Source organism: Leptidea sinapis, chromosome 12 (genome assembly GCF_905404315.1).
Source record: "Leptidea sinapis chromosome 12, ilLepSina1.1, whole genome shotgun sequence".
Lineage (NCBI taxonomy): Eukaryota > Metazoa > Arthropoda > Insecta > Lepidoptera > Pieridae > Leptidea > Leptidea sinapis.
In genome coordinates this window covers 2,023,005-2,047,267 of record NC_066276.1, presented here as the reverse complement: position 1 = coordinate 2,047,267, position 24,263 = coordinate 2,023,005, and the positions used below count along the sequence as shown (strand labels likewise).

At 34.9% G+C, this 24,263-nt stretch overlaps 1 long non-coding RNA gene across 1 annotated transcript; it reads right to left on the bottom strand.

Moving 5' to 3' along the window:
- Positions 1-10,420: 10,420 nt before the first annotated feature.
- LOC126967032 (uncharacterized) lies at positions 10,421-17,551 on the bottom strand. Its single transcript, XR_007729863.1, has 2 exons — positions 17,443-17,551; positions 10,421-11,188 (listed from the first exon to the last, which is right to left on the bottom strand). It is a non-coding gene; the product is annotated as an uncharacterized LOC126967032 (long non-coding RNA).
- Between the last annotated feature and the right edge of the window lie 6,712 nt (positions 17,552-24,263).

Genomic DNA, 24,263 nt, shown 5'->3' with positions numbered 1-24,263 from the left:
TGACCATACATATTGTTTTGATCTTATTGTACCAAGGCCACAAAAGGTTTTTAGAGTATGTGAGTGATTGCGTGCACAGAGAACGCTTATTTCGGACACCGATTTGTATGTGTTTTTCACAGATGTATTGAGGAAATTCGTTAGTAAGGTGTTACTTTTTTTCCGATCGGTTCAAAAACAATAAATTTATTTAAATAATAAACGCTTCATACAAACTACCATTTAAAATACCGGCCTGACCTAGATTAAATGCTAGTGACAGTGAACTACAAGAAGTCGGTATTTATGATCATTAATTATGTTAAAGTTTAATATCCTCTCCTTTTAAACGTTTCATTGAGTTGACAACTTAAAATATCATGTAAAAGAGCATATATTTTGATAATAGTAGAAATATTTTACATTTGCTAGTACAATTTCGGTAACTTCGTGCGAGACTGTCGTATAAATGTCATTCACGCGCGGCTCCTGTTCAGTAAATGTTTTAAAGAAACGATAGAAGAATACGAATCTTGAGCAAACCGTGGATCGGAACTTAACACCAACGATTTTGATATAACGTAAGTAGTACCGCAGTTGTTACTTGTATATGACAGCACAATCCAAGATTGGTTTAACATAAATATATTCCCCAATGACACAGAACGTCACGCTCAATACCGATCCAAGGATTTAACGACTTTCCAACGGAAAACCATTTTCCGTTTCGTGAATACAATGGCTCTGCGGATCTTATTGTGAAGTGTTGAATTATTTAATAAGACCTTTCCACAGTCATAAACTAACATAGTTTAAATAATAAGGAGTAAAATTAATATTTTCTAAAATATCCGCACGGAAAACAACTAATTATGTTATTGTTTCGAATAAGAAATTTATATTATTATTGTTATTAATTAATTATTTTACCTTCCTTTGCACAGGATGCCGGCTAGATTATGAGAACCACAACGGCGCCTATTTCTGCTGTGAAGCAGTAATGTGTAAGCATTATCGTGTTTCGGTCTGAAGGGCACCGTAGCTAGTGAAACTACTGGGCAAATGAGACTAAACATCTTATGTCTCAAAGTGACGAGCGCAGTTGTGTTTTGGGTTTCTCAAGAATCCTGAGTGGCACTGCATTGTAATGAGCAGGGCTTATCAGTTACCATCAGCTGAGCGTGCTGTTCTCGTCCCTTACTATCATAAAAAAATATTTAATTTTTCATAGTGTGTGCCACCTTATAATTTATTTATTGTATTTTTTATATCGCACATAACGACATTGAAATCATAGAATATGATAAATACATTTTTAATAATAAACATGGACATTTAAAATTATTTTATATTTCTATTTTTAATATTGATCTTAGATTATAGTAACTCTCCTTGGGGCTTAGTATTTAAAATACATGTCAAAAATATAGTATTCAATCAAATCAAATAAAAATCACTTTATTCATATAGGTCTCGCAAATAATAATAATAATAGTTCCTTTATTTCAGGCTACATGGCCCATAAAATAAATACCTTATAGTCTAACATACATATGATATATAACTTAAATATACGTTACATTTTTGCGGCGATGTGAGGCGCGGGTTCGGTAGCTTCCGGCAGTCGGCGACGTCCGCGATACTTGCGGAACACGACCCCCTTCGGCCACAGCTTCACGTCCAGGAAGGTTGATATATGTTCTGTCGGGACGCGAACAACAAAAGAGTTGAAGTCTTCTTTGTCTTCTCCACCAAGTACTGAACAATGTTGGAGGCCTTGGTGGTGTGGTGAAAGCGAGAGACGTACACGTACGCTCGGATTACGGGACGCAGGAGCTGGTTCTGACCTATCGGTGCTGTGCCACATTGGTTACGACTAGGAGGTCTCCTCTTCTTCCGCCCCACCTTAATGAAGCCATCCTTGTCTGTCAAACCCTTCTACACAGCTCTACAAGCGGGTTCGTTGGGGGCGTGCCCGCTTCCACTTTCTGTCCTCAGCACTGTCCGCTTTCTGGGTTGCTGGCGGATGGCAGCAGCATAGTCACGTTGAGGTGTTAACGTAACGACAGCAGGTGACACCTCCGAGTGGTGAGGAGGTGAGAGACGGACGGCAAGTACATTACTGCTTACACGTGCGGGTGCAGCGGCCGGTGTCGAGCCGATTTTCGCTGACTCAATACTCGCTGGTGAAGCAATGCAAGCCCCACGTCGTGTGTTGATGTTATTGGCCTGTATTGACGCACTTACAACAGTATTGTTGCGCAAATTCGCAACTTCAGCTTGCAGGTCCCTGATGGTGACAAATGACTCTTATGAATGTCAAATATTTTTTTCATCATGTCTCTTATTGAATTTACCGCTACTACAAAACAAAAGTTATTGGGTACAGCAGCTGCATCATCCACACACACCGTATAAATAAAGGTAATTTTCGAGAATTTTATAACCGATTATAAAAATAATATTCAATTTTAAGTCACTAGGTTTTTTAGTAGCGGTCCAAAATGTGTATTATATTTCAAGGAACAAAAATATTTGTAACATGTATTATAAACTGAATGCTGTATATTGTCGATATCTTGTTCGTCTTGGGAAACTACTTTTAGCAACATTGTTGGATTTTTGTAGTGATCCGGAATTCGTGGCAAACTTAAGCTTATGAGAAGCTTAGTTTTACTGTGGTAAAAAAATGTGTTGTAAGACAGGGGGGTAAAGTTTGAATAGAAAAGTTGTAGCTATAGTTATTTCAACTTGAAATTTGAAATGTCTATGAAAATCTCCCACCCCAACGTTAACTCGTGAACGGTTGCTGCTTGTGGTCCAGGTCGACCTGTTACAGTTAGTAAATAAATCGTTGTATTTGTTGGATGCAATTACTTATTGTGACTGTAATCACGAACATCGTGTTCAATAAGCATCCTTGCACAAACAATGAGTTCAAGCTCTAAGGGTTTATGCATCCAATATACGATATTTTATATGTATACTTACAGTTAATTCTTCATTTTGAGTTATTAAATAATTTATATTATTTAAACACGACTCTTATATTGAACAGAACCTTACAAACTAATTTGTTTTGTATATAACAACAATCGTAAAATACTCTATTTGATTGAAAAGAGTGGCCGTTGAGTCTCTTGTATTACCACGTGCTCAAGTTTTTACGAACATAATATGGTAAAATCAGTAATTTACAAGAAATGTTTGTAGTGACGATTCAAAAGCGCTTAGTTTAATCCTAATTGAATAAGGTTTATATGACTTTGACTTTAAGTACTAATCAATAATGATAAATGTAATTCGTGCCCTCTTAACGAGTGTTGTACTTATTACATAAGCTACTAATTCAAAATTTCCCTTTGCAAAATCATGTTCATGAATATTCGGCTCCATACTCATAAATTTGCTGTTTAAACACACGGGCTAAAATATGTAAATTAACATAATATGACCTTTGTACTTTACAATTTATCGTTATGACCTACTTTAATGTATTGTTGATGAATGAACAGTTGCTAGTTAGATGATGATCTCGTATTAGAACTATTGTGCCAGTAGCTCTTTTAAGTTTTTTTTTTAATTATTAATTTACATTTTATATTATAGTTTTGTAGCTTCACTTAAGTCACAAAATTGGTTAGATATTGAAAATGTAAATATTGATTCAAAAGACTGCCTATCAGATTGTTGGCAAATTTTTGCAATATAACTGTAATATAATGTAAGACTTTGATATCTTTGAAATGGTGGTAAATAGTGAAATGGATAAAGTTGAAATAAATTAATAATAAAGTACAGGCAACATTAGACTTATAGTGATACTCAACAGTGACTAACGCCAGAGACCTGTAACCACGTCTTACTTCTGTGTATGAATTAATATGAAGCACTTTCAGAGTTAACGATTGCGTGGCGCGACTCTAGTTGGTAGTCATTTATTAATTGATAATACACACCTCTTATATTATGATGTATGTCTAAGTCTTATAAAAAGAACATTGTGGGGGAATATTTGAAAAGAAATTAGAAAGGCATTGAATAAAACAAACGTAATGACAAATTATTTACTTTATTACTTTTCTGATATATATTCTGCTAAGCAATAGAACAGAATCACTGCTAATAAGAAATGCAAGAAAGGAAAAGTATTTTTTTGCAATTTTTATTTTGTCTCAAAATTTATGAACGTTGAATTCAAAACCACACATGAAGTGATACGCCCCAGCACGGTACCAATAAAAGCCAACTGTAAGGATGATCCATGATTCAAAAATTGGCATGTTGTTGAACTCTCTATAATTGTGACTGTGTTTTAATCACAGAATAGGTAATCTCTTTAAACTGTTCTGTGGTTTTGTGGCAAATCACTTCATAAAATTACAAATGTATCTTTTACCACGTTTTGTCCATTTAAATATTTGTTGTAAAAATTTTTCGCCTTTTAAATCTAGATTCAGCATCCTGGAAAACCAGAAAACCTTGATCAATTATTTTAATGTAATATAACTTAGCACAATATTTTGATAACAATGAAATCAAAACAATTGAATTAATAAACAAATAATTGACTTAATTTGAAGTGCTTATTACGCCGCTTTTGAATCGTCTGTCACTCAGAAGTGAGAACCCAGTAAAGGGTTTGTTTAAAGGCTTTGTTGTAAGGTTCCAGCTGAACCTACCTTACGTGACGGGACAGAAGGGTCAAACGCTCTTATAGAAATCGATAAAGTCGATTTGATTATTCCAAACGCTTTTGTTATCCAAATTAAAAATTTGTTCATGTAGTTAAATGTAGTTCATATATTAGTTCTAGGCAGAGCAGACAGATCATCCTATGCTAAAAAGGCCCCTACTAGTAATGATTCGTTTACGCCTTTAGCTGACAGCTGACGTGATCTGGAAATAAAATTTCGCGTGAGCAGCTTTAATGCTTGTTAAGCTTTTAATGCTGCATGAGTAATAAACATTATCATATAGGAAAGATAATTAAATAAAAAAATATTAAAAAATAATCATGATAAATAAAACCCACATACATCATCTATATGCACTGTTCAAACCTTCTATATAACATTCGTTGTACAAATATATTGTGTAACATGAGTTGGCGTAATTTCGATTAACCCCAAAAATGTTCAGTCACGGTGTTCCAAATTTCAACCAAGTCTTTCTTTTTTCTTCCCTTCGTATTTGATAAAGCGTTTGACAGCGTCATTACAGCTTTATATATCATTCATCATACAAATTACAGGTGCTTGACGTTGACAAGCCAAGTAATTGGTTTTAAGCGTTCATTTTAATAACATGACACTCTTAACATAACACATATTTTATATTATGATATGATTTGAAGCGAGCATTATATAACATTGCCACGAAATGAAATTAAGTAATTAAAATAATGCGCGGGATTTAAGTGCTGGATATTTACTTATTTATTTAATGGATCACCAATATAAAAAACAGTAGTCACAGTGTTAATAATTACATTGCATTAATTATAAAATTTAACTTTTCTTATAGTTAAGGGCAACAGCATGCTTTGTGTTACAAAAATTTTGAGTAAGGAGAAAATTAGAAAAATATTGTTCAAATTAGTAAATTACGAGTTTATATTATTAGAATTTATATTAATTACAGTTCTGTGAATGCAATATTCCGACCATTTTATTATTTAAGACTACCAAAGTATTATATTCTTAGGCTGTAGACATGTCACACTTTATGAGCTTTAATTGTAAGTTGTTATTACTATCAAAATTAATGTCAATATTTGGACTTTTCTATGTATGGTCATTATAGTGCCGAAAAATGCGTTCCACAGGTGAATCACGTCCTAGATTGGTTTTATAGAAACTTGGCTCAAACAAATCACATAGATGTCATGGTATTCTGGCAGGTAAATAAACATACAATAACAATATGAGCCCTTTTTTTCAGGCTAAAAGAAAAGTATGTTTACAGGAATTCTGTTCAATTGATAACTGTGCTGAGCTGACCACACCGACATTCTATATGGAAACCGAAAATCTTCTTAAGGTAAAATCCTAACAAATACACAATATACACACTTTCACCTACACATATACACAATTAATAGATACTTATATAGTTATTACATGAACTGTTAGCATGTTTTTTTACTATTCCCCCCCCCCCTCCCCTCCAGCTTAAAATATTATTGATTATTGAAATATTTGATTTTGTATTTATATTTTGTACCTTCGTCTATTTCACCAACTTTGGCAAATGCCTCCTACATTTTCTTGCACTTTCTTTTGCTGAGGCCTTTCCTAGTCCATGTTTTCTATTGGTCTTTTTCGTCTTCCCACCTGCCAACCTTATCTAATAACTGTCGACCTCGTTTTACTTTTTGGGATACCAGAACAATTATAAACATTTAATTTAGTTAAGATTTATATTAATTAATAATAAGAAACAACTCTAATCAGTTTAACAGGAGCAACTGTTAGGTTTCATGTTAAGTTTGGAAATGGGTATTTTGAACATATTTGTGAATGATTCAATGCAGCTTGATAGACAACTTTTGAATGTTTTAATAAGTGAAAGGCTATGTAAAGGAATAAGAATTCTCATGATGTTAACAATTTTATCAAATATCTTGGATTGTGATGGCTTAGCCAAATGTTTTGTCAAAGGAAAAAATATGCTTTGAACATCTTATGATATAAACTGATAACAGCGATTCAATATTTTTCAAAGCGCATCGCCTCAACTATTTTAATATTTGAAAACATCTCATTGGTCTTATTAATAGATTTCGTTCTTTTGAGATTATCATTTTGTATTTCACATCATAACACTAGTAATGTACTGTTATGATTTTAAAAGACAGTCGCTACATTTGTTCGTAAGGTCTGAAGACAAATTTGCCACAAAAGATATTTATAAAGTTTTGATATAAACAATAAAAAACAAAATAATATGTATATCGGACATCAAAATCAAAAGCTTTCGTAGAAAGGCGAAAATTTAAAGATGTATGTATTTTTTATTGCTGAATCATACTAAAATAAAAATAAAAAAATGGCAAAAAAATATATACATATATTTAGTCACCCTTTTTATTCAGGGGTATAAAAAATAGATGTTGGCCGATTCTCAGACCAACCCGAAACACATAATTTGTGGTATACAAATTTTCATACAAATCGGTTAAGCCGTTTTGGTGGAGTTTGGTAACAAATACCTTGATATAGCGTAGAGACCTGACAGTCACATAATGCGGGACCGATTATATATATCAATGTGTGCGTTAGCTAGTCGTTTAACATACTAAGGAACTATTGCCAAGCGTGGCTGACGGTTTACGACTTCTCAATCAAATTCGGTTATAGTAACAAAATATTCACTTACCTAATCTGTCTTGCTGTATCTACATTAGAGATGTTCTTCTGTCTCGCATCCTTTGTTTGTCTATACTCTATTATAGTGTAGGTCTATGCTTAAAACTCTACATTCAAAATATATTTATGTATTAAAGTTCCAAGTGTTCAGTGAAGCGAACTTAAGCGATGGAGCTCAACAGTATTCCCCGGAGCTGATTCAACTTCAATACAGCAACAAATTCTTGCTTAGGCAACAAATTATCCATTCAAAATTTTAAAACACGTTCCTTTAAAGCTACAAAACTTTATTCATACTAAATTGAGTATTAAAATTAATGTTTAAATTCAGTAATAGTAGCATAAATGTAGTATAGTAGATTAATTAAAAAAATATTATTCCTTTTATGTCAACATTTTTTTATGAAAATAAGGGACGAGACGAGCAGGACCTACAGCTGGTGGTATTTGATAAGCCCTGCCCATTACAATGCAGTCCCGCTCAGGATTCCTGAAAAACCTAAAAAATTCTAAGCGGCATGATTTGATGTTAAGTCTCATTTGCCCAGTAATTTCACTTGCTACGGTGCCCTTCAGATCTAAACACAATAATGCTTACACATTACTGCTTCACGGCAGAAATAGGCGCCGTTGTGGTACCCATAATCTAGCCGGCATTCTGTGCAAAGGAGTCTCTCCCACATAATGCCGAAAAACGTTGATAAGCCTCATGGATTTTTAGAATGCTGGTTAGTCATTCTAGCATGTAATAAATCTCTTAAAAATCTTCAATTTAATTTAATTGAACCGAGTCAGTCAGTCCCAGTTGAGTTCTAAATTATACCGAAAACGCAAAGCAATAAATACTCACGCAACACATCCAATCTACACAGCACACTATTTCGTGCTAACTCTGTTGTTTACTCTCGACAGATCCATGTTACAATTATCTAAAAAAATCTATGACAATTGAGTTTTATTGTTATTATTCTATGACAATGAGATTCACCATTATATCATAATACATTTATATGCATTTTAATACATAACAGCATTTTCTTAATAAGTCACAGGATTGTACCTTACAAGGCAAAAAGGCATTTATTTTCTCAAAATTGATTCCTGTAGAATTATTTTTGATGTTATTTCTCATATACTAGATACTGTTACCGCTTCGGAAACAAATGGCGCTCTGAGAGAAGAAGCGGCGCAAGAAACTCTCCCAAACACACTTAATGTCTGAATTCTCTGGGGAATGCTTAGTTATCTATCTATCTTATCATATAACTTATATATAAGTTATATGATAGATGACACCAGTGAAAGCACTGCTTTTTTATATAAAAGCAAACTTGAAGTAATTCCTAACATGTTGTAAATAAGCATTTCAAATCTTTCATTTTAAATCTTAGAACAAAGATAAACGAAATAAAACTTGACAGTAACAATAAATTACTTGCCACGTTATCAACGGAATATCTGCAGAAGTTTTATTTTGTAAATATTTTTCATTACAAAAGTAACAGAAGCAAGTAAATCGGCCGGAAATAAACAAAAGATAGCTAGAATAACATTGTCTTTGAGAATGTCGGCGTCACGCTACCATCAAGGACAGGAACATGATTAATTACTAATGACAGAGATTTATGGAATGCAATAATATTTCGTCATTTACATCATAGCTACTAAAATATATAATATAATAATGTAAGCAGGAATATATTATCTCTGAACATATTATTACTCTAGTATTACAAAAAAAAAAGGTATGTTTACTAAATATAGCAAGGCGCCTTGTCTTGTTACCAATCTGTTCACGTTTATTTGTATATATTTCATAGTTTTACAAATCACATATAATGGAATAATATTATAATGTATTGGTTGTTAACCTTATCCAGTTTTAGTTCCTATGCTTCTTATATGTGTTTAAGATTGCAAAGTATAATAATGATTTTTATTATTAGCACCGTTGATTGTAGTATAGGTGTGGTTTTCTATAAAAATGGTACTATAAAGTTATCTTCGACTGCTTCTGCAGTAGTTGGTTTTAGTTCTAAGTTTTTTTATTATTTACTCATAATTACGCTTGACCACACACACAATATAATATATATATATATATATATATATATATATATATATATATATATATATATTTATTTATTTATTTATTTATTACACTTATTTGACACCACATTAACAAAATATAAGTTAATTACTAACATATATATTAGATAATGTTCAATAACCTAAAATAAAGTTACAATCAGAGAATACAATTTTTAAAAATCACACGTTTGAAAATTCAAAAATGAATAACTGTAAGTGGCAGTCACACTTATAAAGGACACAGCAAAGGAAAACCAAATAAAAACTTATACGATGCAGGAAATACCAGCCTGAAATCTCAAGTCATAAAAGCTGGCATTTTCATCTTCCACGTACGAGGAGGCGACGTTTATAATGGTTATATATATAGCTGATGATAAACAAATTGAAACGAATTGCTCAACTTTTCGTTTATATATATATTTTATTTTTGTATAGGACTTAAATTTATTGAGTAACTCTTACGTGTCAGGACACTAGTTTATTATTTATTTATTTAATTAAGGACATCCAGTTAAAGTTACACTAAAAGTAATCTTAAAATAAGTAAATGTCTAAATAAAATTGTAAGTGCACTGAATATAGGTGCCACAACATGCAAATCAAGTAACAAAATATATCAAGTACTTTAAGTTCAAAACTACATGAACTATTATTATCTAGTACATTCAAAAATACTTACTATTAATATAGCTTAAGAATTATAACTAACTTAAATACTATTTAACATTATTCAAAAATTTCCGAACGGCAGACTTAAATGCAATGGGTGATGTGTTAAATATGTCTACAGATACATCGAGAGAGTTATATGTTTGGCTTAGTCTAGATATAGGAGAGTGTATTTTCAGATTAGTACGAGCTAACGGCAAACGCAAAAGACCCAGGGGTATGGTAATCGGCGAGGAACTCTAAAAGTGAAAGATTCAAGCAATAGTTAAGGGTGCTACGGTTACGGGGGGCTTAAATGAAACTACCCGTACCGGCCTTTAAATGATGTATATTTAAAAATAATTAAAATACAATTTGAGCAAGGGTCGTAGGGTGTATTGTTGGTTGATCTAGTTTGTCCTTGTAGCTCGGTACTCCCCTGACGTTGAAGACGCCGGTGCAGGCCCCTCAGCTGGAGGTTATGACTCGACGTGTCGCAGGTGATTCCCGATACTCGGGTCCGGGTAACTAATCACCGGAACTTGGTGGAATTATATCTTTTAACGTTCCAAAATCTTATCCTGGAACCCTGTGAATGATGTCCACAGTTAAGACCACATTCTTATGTCTCCGCTGATTGTGAACCACGTGCGTCCGTGTCTATCATTAAGGGTGAAGCCGTAAGCAGGAGGTGTAGTTGTTCACAATCAGAACGGAGTTACAATAATAAAAAAAAGAAAAGGAAGCGAAAGCAAAGAAAGAATAATTAATTTTGAAAAGAAAATTAAATGTTTGCTAAAATACTACATTTTAAATAACTACTTCAAAGTTTTACAAGTACTCAAATAATATTAACACGTGTCCAACACTTACCCTATCGGGGTGACGATAATCCTTGAAACTTATTTTTATATTATGTTAAGTTGTCAACCGGTGATTAAAAAAATTATATAACTAGGTATTTTACGGCAAACGTGATAAGTCACTGCACATAATATATTGACGTGTTGCTATTACCGAGCGCAGCCGTGGTATGGCGATAGCCGGGCGACGGGTGACGCGAGCGAGCCATGCATTTTTTATGAACAGCAAAAAAACTCGCCTACGCTCGCGCACAAAAGTGTTTACGTTTTATTATTTATTAGTTTTATTTTTATTTCATTATTTTATGTAAAATAACGTATGTAATGGTAAATACAACGTTACAATACCCCCCTCGCTACGAAAGGATTTTATTATTAAAATAAAATCCTCTTGAGTAAAAAAAAAAACTAAATTATTTATTTAATCCTATTAATTTTAAATCTTTGATATGCCAGGTACCTAGATTCTTTCCTGACATATCTGCTAAAACATATACTAAGGGAGATTTTTTTTCCAAAACACGACATTTAATAAATTTTTGGTGCTAACTTTTTACTAAAATATTTGTCCTTGTCACTTAAAACGTAAGCTCGTTTCATAACTATATCCCCTACGTTAAATTCAGAGGCTTTTCTACGAAGATTATAATGTGACGAGTTTTTGAGGTGTGCATGCCAGAGTTTTGCCTGAACGACTCCAAATAAGTTGGAAAGGCAACCCAAATTGTCAGCATACAAATCTCTGGGTAAAAATAAAACTTCGTCTCCCAGGTCGTTATCAACGTAGTGTGTACCACAGGTGACTAACTCTCTTCCGAATACTAAAAATGAAGGGGTAAAACCAGTTGCTTCATTCACCGAATTGTTAATAGCGAACTGTACCTTGGGAATAAAAGTGTCCCAAGTGCGATGGTCATCCTCCACAAATGTAGAAATACAAGTTATAATTGTCCGGTTGTAACGTTCGACACTGTTCACTTGAGGTGTGTATTTAGGGGTATAAAATATATTGGGAATGTTATATTGTTTAAAAAGTGATTCGGTGATTTTACTAATAAACTGACTGCCATTGTCCAAGAAGATGGTTTGAGGGACTCCGTGAACTAAAATAACTGAGTCTTCTAGAATCTTAGTGACAGCTGTAGATGTTGCAGCCCTTAAAGGGAAGATCAGACAAAATTTTGAAAAACAACACGTGACTACTAAAATATAACTATGTTGTTTTCTACTGACAGGTAGAGGACCCATTAGGTCAATAGAAATCATTTGAAATGGTCGGCTACATTGCTTAGGGCGACCCATTTCTCCTAATGTTAAATGGTTCTGAGCTTTGTACGAGAGGCACTTAGTACAGGAACCAACGAATTTCACTACATCCTGATGCATGCCTGGCCAGAAATAGCGTAACGCAAGTCGACGGTACGTTTTGAAGACACCAAGATGTCCAGCTTTAGGGTCAGAGTGGTTTTCGTTGATTACTTGATCTCTTAACTCACTTGGAACTACCTCTTTCCATGAAAATTCTGAATTTAAATTATGATATTTATCTTTAGAAAGCCGAAATAAACTATTATTTTTAATGAAAAAATTAGGTAAATTTTGAGGTTTATTAATGCAATTATTAAAAATATTTTTGTACCAAGAATCTGTGGTTGTGGAATAGGATCCTGAAATATTTATTGCATTGACAGGAAGAGCTCTTGAAAGGGCATCTGGGATGACATTGTCGACGCCGCGACGATGCTTAAGTTCAAAGTTAAACGCGGACAGTCGAACACCCCAGCGAGCTAGCCTACCCGTAGGGTTATTTAGAGATAGGAACCATTTTAAGGCGCTGTGGTCTGTATAGACAGTGAACGGTCTACCGTTCTCTAAATAACATCTCCAGTGTTCAAGAGCAACTAATACAGCTAAAGTTTCCCGCTCTGTAATGCTGTAATTTTTCTCTGCCGCTGACAACGACTTGCTCATATAAGCTATGGGGTGCTCCTTACCGTCTATGGTTTGTGTTAGCATAGCTCCCACACCATAGTTACTGGCATCGGTATGCACCTCAAATGGCTTGTTGTAGTCAGGACAGGATAGAACAGGAGCGGAAACCAAACATTCCTTCAGCTTCTTAAAAGCTGCATCAGCCTCCGCCGACCAGATGAATGGTGGTGAACCCTTCTTGCTTGAAGTCAACTTATTAAGAGGACCTGCTATTGTGCTAAAGTTGGGAACAAAACGCCGATACCATGTGGCTGTTCCGAGAAAGCGCTTAATATCTTTCCGACAAGAAGGTGTCGGGTAAGTGAGAATAGCTTGCACTTTCTCTGGATCAGTACGTAATCCACAACTATCAACAACGTATCCAAGATACCTAAGTTGACTCCGAAAGAACTGGCATTTTTCCAAGTTAATGGTGAGGTTTGCCTGCTTTAACTTTTCTACCACACGCAGTAAAAGAGAAACGTGGGATTTGAAGTCATTTGAGACGATAATAATGTCATCTAAATAAGCAAAGACTTTGAGGTCAAACTCCCTGAACAGCAAATCAACTAATCTCTGCTGAGTGGCAGGTGCATTTGTCAGTCCGAATGCAGTACGTTTGAAACGGAAAGTACCACGGCCTGGCACGTAAAACGCCGTTTTGTCCCGATCTTCGGTAGCTATTGGGATTTGCCAGAATGCCTTAGATAAGTCAAGACTTGATAAATAACGAGCATCCCGAAGATTATCTAAAATCTCTGATACGTAAGGTAAATTATACGCGTCGCGTTTGGTCACAGAGTTTAGTTTACGGCTATCGAGACAAAAACGAGGTTGGCCGTTCTTTTTGGTTACTATAAGAACAGGAGATGACCAAGCGCTTTCGCAGGGCTCGATAACGTCAAGACCTAGCATTTGATCGACCTGTTCGACAAGAATGCGCTGTTTTTCGGGAGAGAGCCGATAATAGCGTTGTCGAATGGGCTGTGCATCACCGGTGTCAATGTGGTGAGTGATCAACTTTGTCTCGCCCAAACCTTTAGACTCGGTAGATATGTCATTAAATTTTGCAATAATATTGTCTGCTATAGATTTTTCAGTCTGCGACAGATGATCGTATGCTTGTATGAAGGATGGAAGGTCAGAATCAAGACTTGCGTTTGAAATAAGGGTATTGGAAAAAGTTATGCTTTTAAAATGTTTCGGGAAAATATTAAATTTGCGCCAGAAGTCAACCCCTAGTATGACATCAATTTTAACGTCTGGAACAACAAAAGCGGTAATCATGTTGATTTCATTTTCGAAGGAAATAGGTAGGTCCATATATCCAATGCTAGGCATTTTTTGTCCACCAGCAGCTTTAATCGAAATAAAGCGATCTGTATGTAATTTAAGACCCTCTTTTTCCAACATCTTATAACTATTGTTACCAAGGACAGTAACAGCGGATCCAGAATCTAAGAGGCCGAATAATTTTAATTTATTAATTTTTATAGAAGCATAAGGCCTAGAATCATTAACTGGTTCTCGCTGCAGAATTGTATTAATTTTATATGTTTTGTAATAAAACTTTATGGTTTCTAGCCATTTCTGCCAATCATTTTTATCAAAATTAGAAGTACGTTGATTGGTTATACGATTCTGCAGTCTTATTAGTTTTTTGAACTATTAAGCTTTTCTTTGTTGCAATTAGGGCAATCAGGAGTCTTAAAACCATCATGTCCACAAATAAAACAAAGGATTTTATTTTTATCTGCCTTGCATTGCCGTAAATTGTGCGTATTGTTACGACACCTAGGACAGTAAAAGGTTTTACTGGAAGAAGTTTGTATAGCATGTACATTATTATTATTAGCAATATAACTTTTATTAATTTTACTTTCATTAGTTTTTATAATATGATTAGTTTGATTTTTAAAAGAACTGTTGTTATTTGTATTTTGATTATTATTAATTTTATATTGTTGAAAATTAGTTTTAAAATTTTGGGATGGTCTAACGTAAGCAAAGTCAGGCGCGATGGTATCTGACGTCTGTGTAGGCGGCTCACGAAAATTTAAAAGACGAGCTTGGACATTCTCATAATTGCGACACAGAGATTTTAGGGTGTCCAAGTCCTTAATATGAGGATGCGAAGAGAGGGTGGCTGCGTAACAAGGTCTGATATTATGTAGAATAATTTCTAGCTTGTCCTCATCAGACAAATTTTTTGTTAACCTTGAAAAAAGCCCAGACATAATTGAAAGGTAAACTATGATGTTTTCTGTTTCACCCTGTGTCCTAGCTCGTATTTCAGCAAGCAGCCGATAATCATAATCTACCCTATCGAAGTCTGCTTTAAGGTGCAAAATAAGTTCTTCCCAACTTGCTATGTTATGTCGAATACTACGGAACCAATGAAGAGCATCGCCAGTAAATATTTCCGTTGCTAAAGATAAAAGTTTGGCACTGGGAATATCTCTAGCTTTGCTTAGCTCTGTGATGCGTTCAATAAAAGACCGAACACATGATTTGCCGTCAAATTTTACCTTTAATACGTCATTTGTGAGATCTCGACTACACGAGACGCTTACATTGAGCGGTGAAGCACACTGTTGAGAGTCGGCTTTAGATGATGACGCTATCAATTTGTCCTCTCCATTGTCTTTCACCGAATTATAAAAATTGAACAATGTTTTAAATTCATTTACGCAAGTGTCGTATAATTGCTGCGTCTTACTGTCATAAGTAATACGGTTAAGCCGATGATAAAGGTGATTTAAAAGATTCTCGATTCGCAATAACAAGTTCCTATCTAATGGTGATTCTAAAAGTGATTTGATTTTAGCCAGTACGTCAGTAGCTCCTTTAAGGTCGTCAGAAATAGGTAATGAGCTTTCTAAAATGTCTTCAGAAGGAAATAATGGTCCCAGCTTACAAATCTGCTTTCGGAGCTCTTGTACTGTGGAAGCAGGAGAAGTACCTCTAATGAGAACCTCGTATTCTAATTCTGATTTTTGCAGTGACAGGAATTTAACTGGATACGCCATTATATTTTAAGATAAAAAAAAAATTCAATAATAAAAAAAAATCAATATTAAAAAAAATATATACAAAAAAATCAACTAAAAAAAATATTAAACACCGCAATAAAATAAATGTTGGACAAGGTTACGAATGCCCTACTCCGTTCCGTTACAAAATAAAATTAACTAAGCAACGTTATGGTTGGCAAATAAAGAAAAAAAATTAAGCTGAGAAAAAAAAATATACTTTACTAAAACAAGCAGAAAAAGCGTTAAAAGTAATTTGTAACTAATGTGTACTACCCAATTAAAACAAAAAAAAAATCAGAACACAAAAAATAAATATTAAAACCGAGCACTTTTGTGCTCGACTATACACGGCTTAGCACAAACATTTTTTGTAGTTATGCGATAACGAAGCGACCGGTTTCTATACAAAGTTTGAACAAAGAAATGAGTCACTTAAAGTGTAGTTATTGCTGTAACATTTATTATTACAAGTAGGTAATTAAATGATACCTAAAATAATAAATTCTAACACATTGATGTTTTAGAATAATTTGACACAAATAAATAAAGAATTTGGAGTACACTTTAGTTACTGGCAACCAAAAAAAAACGTTTTACAAAAATTAAAAAAAAACACATACACACAACTACTTCTACTCAGAAAAACTAGACCAACCAAACCACGATATGGGCGCCAATGCGACGGTTACGGGGGGCTTAAATGAAACTACCCGTACCGGCCTTTAAATGATGTATATTTAAAAATAATTAAAATACAATTTGAGCAAGGGTCGTAGGGTGTATTGTTGGTTGATCTAGTTTGTCCTTGTAGCTCGGTACTCCCCTGACGTTGAAGACGCCGGTGCAGGCCCCTCAGCTGGAGGTTATGACTCGACGTGTCGCAGGTGATTCCCGATACTCGGGTCCGGGTAACTAATCACCGGAACTTGGTGGAATTATATCTTTTAACGTTCCAAAATCTTATCCTGGAACCCTGTGAATGATGTCCACAGTTAAGACCACATTCTTATGTCTCCGCTGATTGTGAACCACGTGCGTCCGTGTCTATCATTAAGGGTGAAGCCGTAAGCAGGAGGTGTAGTTGTTCACAATCAGAACGGAGTTACAATAATAAAAAAAAGAAAAGGAAGCGAAAGCAAAGAAAGAATAATTAATTTTGAAAAGAAAATTAAATGTTTGCTAAAATACTACATTTTAAATAACTACTTCAAAGTTTTACAAGTACTCAAATAATATTAACACGTGTCCAACACTTACCCTATCGGGGTGACGATAATCCTTGAAACTTATTTTTATATTATGTTAAGTTGTCAACCGGTGATTAAAAAAATTATATAACTAGGTATTTTACGGCAAACGTGATAAGTCACTGCACATAATATATTGACGTGTTGCTATTACCGAGCGCAGCCGTGGTATGGCGATAGCCGGGCGACGGGTGACGCGAGCGAGCCATGCATTTTTTATGAACAGCAAAAAAACTCGCCTACGCTCGCGCACAAAAGTGTTTACGTTTTATTATTTATTAGTTTTATTTTTATTTCATTATTTTATGTAAAATAACGTATGTAATGGTAAATACAACGTTACAAGGGAATTAATAATAGGGCAATCGACAAAACTTCGCAGTACTTTGAACAAGAATACCATATCTGATAATTGACGACGAACTGATAGGTTTTCCACTTTAAAATAATTCAGTCTTTCGACATATGATTTATGGAGTTTGTGTAGACCAACCGAATATGACAGGTGTCTCAAAAATCCTTTTTGAATTCGCTCAATGCGTAATTGGTGAACCTTATAGACTGGTGAACACACAACACTGCAGTATTCTAAGGTACTCCTCACAAAGGCGTTATAAATAATAATCTTAGTGAGCGGGTTTTTAAAATACTTACAATTTCTTAATATGAAACCAAGAGTTCTAAAAGACTTAGCTACGATTTTGTCAATATGTGGGAGAAATGTCAGTTTATTATCGAAGACTACTCCTAAATCACGAATGCAATTTACCTCTTCCAATGCTGTTCCACAAAAGTGGTCCCGGGATTCAATGATGTTATGTTTGCGTGTAAATTTTATATGGTGACATTTCGAGGTATTTAATAACATTCCATTCTCCGAACACCAACTCGACAAACTTGAAAGATCTTTCTGTAGCAGTTCAGTATCCTCAGAGGTTCTAATCACTCGGCAAAGCTTGAGGTCGTCAGCAAAGAGAAAAACTTTGCTATTACTGAACACAGATACTATGTCATTAATGAACACGTTAAATAGCCAAGGGCCTATGTGGGAGCCTTGTGGAACATCTGAGATTGATGTGAATGTATTCGATTTATAGCCTTTCACTACCACGTATTGCTATCTAGTCGATAAGTAAGAGGCAAACCAATTTAGGGCTGCTCCAAAGATACCATATTTTTCTAGTTTTTTAATTAGTAGTCCGTGGGGCACGGTATCGAACGCCTTTGAGAAGTCTGTGTATACAGAATCTACTTGGTGGGATGAATCAACCGCGTCGACAAGATACTGAAGGTAGCTGACGAGGTTCGTATTGGAAGATCTTGCTTTAACAAAACCATGCTGTTCTAAACGGAGCGGTTGTTTGAAATTTTTTGTATGTATGGACATATTAAAGCCTCGAAAATCTTAGCAAACACGGGTAAAATGGAGATGGGTCTATAATTCGATACCTCCACATGATTTCCATTCTTGTGTATTGGGACAACTTTAGCAGTTTTCCAAAGTGATGGGAAAATACCTGTTGCTAAGGATCTGTTAAATATGAGATAAAGTGGAAGACTTAGGACAGAACAGCAGCTTTTCACAAAATAAGATGGGATACCATCCGGCCCGGGGCCTTTGTAAGGTTCAAGTCTTTTTAAGTATAGAAACAATTTTGATCTAGATATATGCAGATTACCTAAATTGTTATTATGGTTATTACCAAAAGTTTCGTTACTCGTTGTTAAATTATACCCGGTTGAAGAACTGTAAACTGAGGAAAAATGTGATGCAAAAAGATTACAAATTTGAGTTCCATCTGAAGCAGTAACATCTTTATATATCATTTTATGAGGGTAATGGTTAGACGTACCACGTTTCTTATTCAAGTAGGACCAGAAATATTTTGGGTTGCTACCGATACTCTCTTTAATATCTTGGATGTATTTGTTGTAGCAAGAGATGGTATATGTTTTGCATCTCTTGTTTAAAATGTTTAATTCTATTTCGTCCAGAGGGTTATGATATTTTCGGAAACGGTGTAGAACTTTTATCTTTTCTTTAGTCACTTTTATCAACGCTTTGGAAAACCAATGCGGATAGGTACTATTCCGAAGTTTTGTCTTTGGTACAAATTCATTTATTACTTTATTTAATATACAATAGAAGCGACCAACCATTTCATCTACATCTCCACTATCCGAAAATTCACTCAACCAATTTACTTTATCAAGTTGGTCGATAATTTTCTGATAATCTACTTTTAGGAAATTATATCTAACTTTCCCAAAATTAGCCCTAGGTTCCTTATATTTATCATTTAAGTAAACTGATATATCCAGGGGAACATGGTATGGGTCAATTTTAACTAGTGGATTATGTGATGCATTTACTTTGATGTTAGGCATATTACTTAAAACTAGGTCTAAAATTTTCAGCTGGTTATTGGTTATATTATTATATTGAAAAAGATTATTAAGAGAAACAAAATCAATTAGGAGATGACCCAACGAGGAACCGTTATTAGTTATTGAATCAGTAGATCCAGGAAGAGGCCAACTAATAGAGCGCAAGTTGAAATCGCCAATGACGCAAACATTATGTATATTTTTGGAGACATGATTAAAATTATCTATGAATTGTTTCAATATTTTTGATTTAACTGGAGACGTAATGTGCACAGCACAAATATGAATTACGATGTTTTTAGAAAGTTCAACTTTGACCCAGAGATCTTCACATAAGCTCTCCTTGTCCTTTAATCTAAAAGAGCATAGTTTATTTGAGACTGCTATCAAAACTCCTCCACCATCTTTAGCTGAGTGGAAACCGGAACTCTAGCGATCGCGCCTATATAATTTATAACGATTGTCAAATAGTTCGTTGTCGTATACTCCACTGTTTAACCACGTCTCCGTTAGCACTAATATGTCATAATCTAAGCATGCAGTATTACAAAGAATATCATGAGTCTTAGTCTGAAGACCTCTAACATTTTGGTAGAATATTTGTAATCGATCGAATTTCATAGCTTAAATCACCAAAAGAGCTTCTAAATGAGGCAACTACTGAATTTTATCTAGGCTACTCTCATCTTTTATATAGATATATTCAGAGGTCTCTGTTTTTCTAGCAAATACTCTACCCTGCTTAACCCATACAAATTTGTAACCCTTCTCCTTGGCCCTGCGACGCGCCTCCGCATGTAATTTTCTATTCACTGGTGATAGATGTTCTCCTACATAAATCGGCACTTTTTCTCCACCCATACCAATGTGACTTGTATTTAGCTTGTCATTTTTGTTGGTGTTTACTTTATTAAATTTAATCACGCTGGCCAACAGGGAGTCGCGAATTCGGGGAGTTGCCAACTTTACGATGATTGCACGAGCCTACGATCTTGTTTGTTGAATTTAGCGACACGGGTAAAATGATGTACGTCACTTTCTTGGATCCCGCACGAGACAGCCTTCGAGAGCTGGATAACAGTTGTCAAAAGATTTTCACTTTTGTGCTCTGGAACACATTGAATTTCTAAATTGCAGGATCGATTGTTTTGCTCCATGACTTCAAGTCGAGAGGACATTTCATGGATGGTACTCTATAAAAACGTATTGTGGCTACGTAGATCCTTTAGTTCAACCACCTGGTTGGCCAATTTCTGCTTCATGGTTTCATGTTCTGCATTTATGAATGTAATACCCTCCTCTATTGATGTTATATCGTTCCTCATACGTTTAAACTCCTCTTCCACCATACTCTACAAAGACATATGTAGCTCTTTTATAAGGGTGTCCTTCATTAAAGCGAACTCCTCCTTGAATAAAAGCCTTATATCACCCTTATTAATAACAATGTCGTCATCACGGGTTGAAGGTGATGCCATCGAAAATTTTGTATGCTCCGGCGAGCTCCCACTCAGCTCAGTAGGTCTAACAGGCGTATTACTATTATCAATTTTAGGTTTTTTAACCACACATCCCGGGCATTTCCAGCTGTTTCTACGCTCCACTTCCATTAAATTGAACCGCTTTTCGGATACATTAGCGCATTCGATATCAAAGTTTAACTTGAAAACGCAACAGTTTAAGTATAGTCTGCTAGTAATCTTAGTCCGGCATCCAGCACAAATGCCAGCGCGTGATGAAGCCATTTTGACGGTACATAAAATACTTACGCCACGCGGTATCTTTCCTAGGTACGGAGGTACGTAGCGAGCCAAGCGGCCCAGCCGCGTTCAACCAACCTTCTCGGCCAAAAGGTTGTAAGCGCCGCGGGATTGGTTGGCGCTTACGCGTACTAGTCACACGTTTAAAAATCCGAATAACAAGATTATTATTTGAGTAATATTACTAATTTAACACTGCTTCTATTTAATAATTTATATTTAGTTACAATCACTGAATAAAATAGAAACTGTGGGTATCTTTTCAGGTCAAACGATGCACTTTAAACCACTAAATTATTTTTTTTACTTGAGGAGCTAAGTTAAAATGTTGTTACTTGTCGTCGTTGTTTTTGTAATTTATACCCCAAATAACTTTTTATACGACACAGCAGGCAGTAATATACTTCTTACTAGGTATTAATTAGTCTTAATACACTATTACTGAACACTAGTAGTAGTTGTATCATAAAATAACATCAATGTATAATCAAGTATATCTATGGATAAATGATGTCTAAGGATTATTCTCAGATAATCTCCTAAAGTCCATGTATGTGTTAGTTTTGTTAAGTTTATTCTATGTCAGTTATTTGTATTTATTAATAATTAATAAACTTGTGTGTCTCCTACATATTATATCATAGTGTTTATAGTTGCTTAATTTTTATTTAACTACAAGAACCCCAGAATGGGTGAAGGTCTCCTCCAGTGATGCACATTTGACTCTGTCTTCAGCTACTTTTCTCCAGTTCGGACCAGCTTTAATATCATGTTCTCATCTTGTTCCTCCTGTATTTCTTGTACCTCTTGTTCATTTGCCTGGTTGCTGCCGTTAATTAGTGATGATTTAATAATTAAGGCAAAAAGAGTTTAGAGTTACACAGCTTATAAAATATGGGAAAGGAATAACTTTTTACCTTAGGTGCTTGGAATGTGTTTGTGATTGAACTTATGAATGGAGAGCTGAGTATTAATGAGATAATGTAATTGAAACATGTTGGTCTATGTCATGAGAATCCTATGAACGGGTTTGTCGAATTTCGTTTATTTTGACCGTTACACTTAAATTATTTCATAATAAATTTTTAAATAATTAAATACGATTATTTCTAACAAGTCAGACAACACATTTTTGAAATTACCAATAAATCCTCAGCATACCGGTGTCAAGTGAAAGAATAGTTATTGACCTAATTTCAGGAATCGTGCACAAGCAACCCGTTTTATTGTTTCCATCAAAACTTTACTTATAACATTGATATATTGAAGAGTTAAGCTCCAAGTTCCTGAGCGAGGATTAACTTTGTTAATGAAGTTTCTTATCGTTACTTGCATATGCGTTAGCTACAAAGTTGTGTAGATATTCAAGGCAGTGGTGACAAATTTATATAGGAGGCTTATCTGAAATCTAAGCTAAAAGTGAAAGAAGTAGTTTAATATATTATATTTAATGTAGACTAAAGACTCCTAGAGCTCAACACAATATTATTTTACCTCGTGCAAACCCATTAAGATCTTACTGTGAGAATCAGTACTTCAATATCTGCACTTCATTAAAGAAAATATTCTATAAGATCTAGTGTTACTAAACGGCTTAATGTAGAAATTTCCCAATACTTTTGTTGTTCTTCGAAGTAATCTCCATTCCTCTCTACACATCGTCGCATTCAATGAAACCACCGAGAAAAGCAGTGAGCCCATTCTTACTTAGGTGGCTCTTCTATGGCATTTTCGTACGCTTTCACCGCATCTTCAGGGCTCGTAAAACGAATACCTCGAATTTTATCTTTTGTTCTTGGGAATAAATAAAAGTCGCAGGGCGCCAGGTCATGACTGTATGGTGGATGACTCATTATCGCGACACCTGCCATAATCAAATATTCAACAGTCCATTTTGCGGAGTGCGCTGCAGCATTGTCGTGGTGAAGTAGAAACCTGCTTCGAGAGCGCTGGTGTCGAATTTTTTCAAAGACAACAGGCAAACAGCGATTGACATACCAGTTTGCAGTAACTGTCCTTCTATCTTCTAGCACAACTGTCGCGAAATGACCTTTCCGACCAAAGAATGACGCAATCATCTTTTTTTCTTGACTTCTTCCTTTCTTTATCTTTGTTGGCTGAACCTCGAAAGAAAACACCCACTGAGCTGATTGTCTTTTCGCTTCGAGTTCGTAGCAATATATCCAGTTTTCATCACCTGTGAAGATGTCCAATACAGCATTTGAGTCACGGCCGTTGAACTTATCTAACATTTGGCGACACCAGTCCATGCGAAGGTCTTTCTGGTCGTCGGTTAAGGTATGGGGAATCCATCTGGTACACAGCTTCCTGACGCCTAAATGTTTGTGTAATATTTTTTGAACTTGACTCATACCAATGCCTAGGCTTACCCGTATCTGCTGATAGGTCACTCTCTTATCTTCATGCGTCGCACAGCACTGTTGTTATCTTCAGTAGTCGCTGTTTAAGGTCGTCCCTTACGCGGATTTTCATTGAGATTGCTGCTATTAAACTCGTTAAACCAATTGTAAATCGTAGCACGAGGTGGGGCTTCATTAAGAAATGCTAATCGCAGCCTATCATAGCTTTGTTATTGAGTAATCTCACGACGAAAGTCATAATAAATCATTGATCGAAAATTTTCTCGTGTTTGGTTCACGTGTTTTAGATTTGCCTCCAATTCACAAAATGAAATGACAATTGAATACCAAATCCTACATTAGGTTACCAAAGAGTTCTAAAATTGAAATTCAAAAAAAGATTTCATAAGCAATGTTTCTAACTGAACAGTTCTAAACATTTTCAGTGTTACCCACGTATATTAAAGCGTTACAAAAAAAAAACGTTTTTTTTTGCAATAATATTGTTTCGTATTCTTTTTAGCAAACCCTTTCATTTGATAACCATG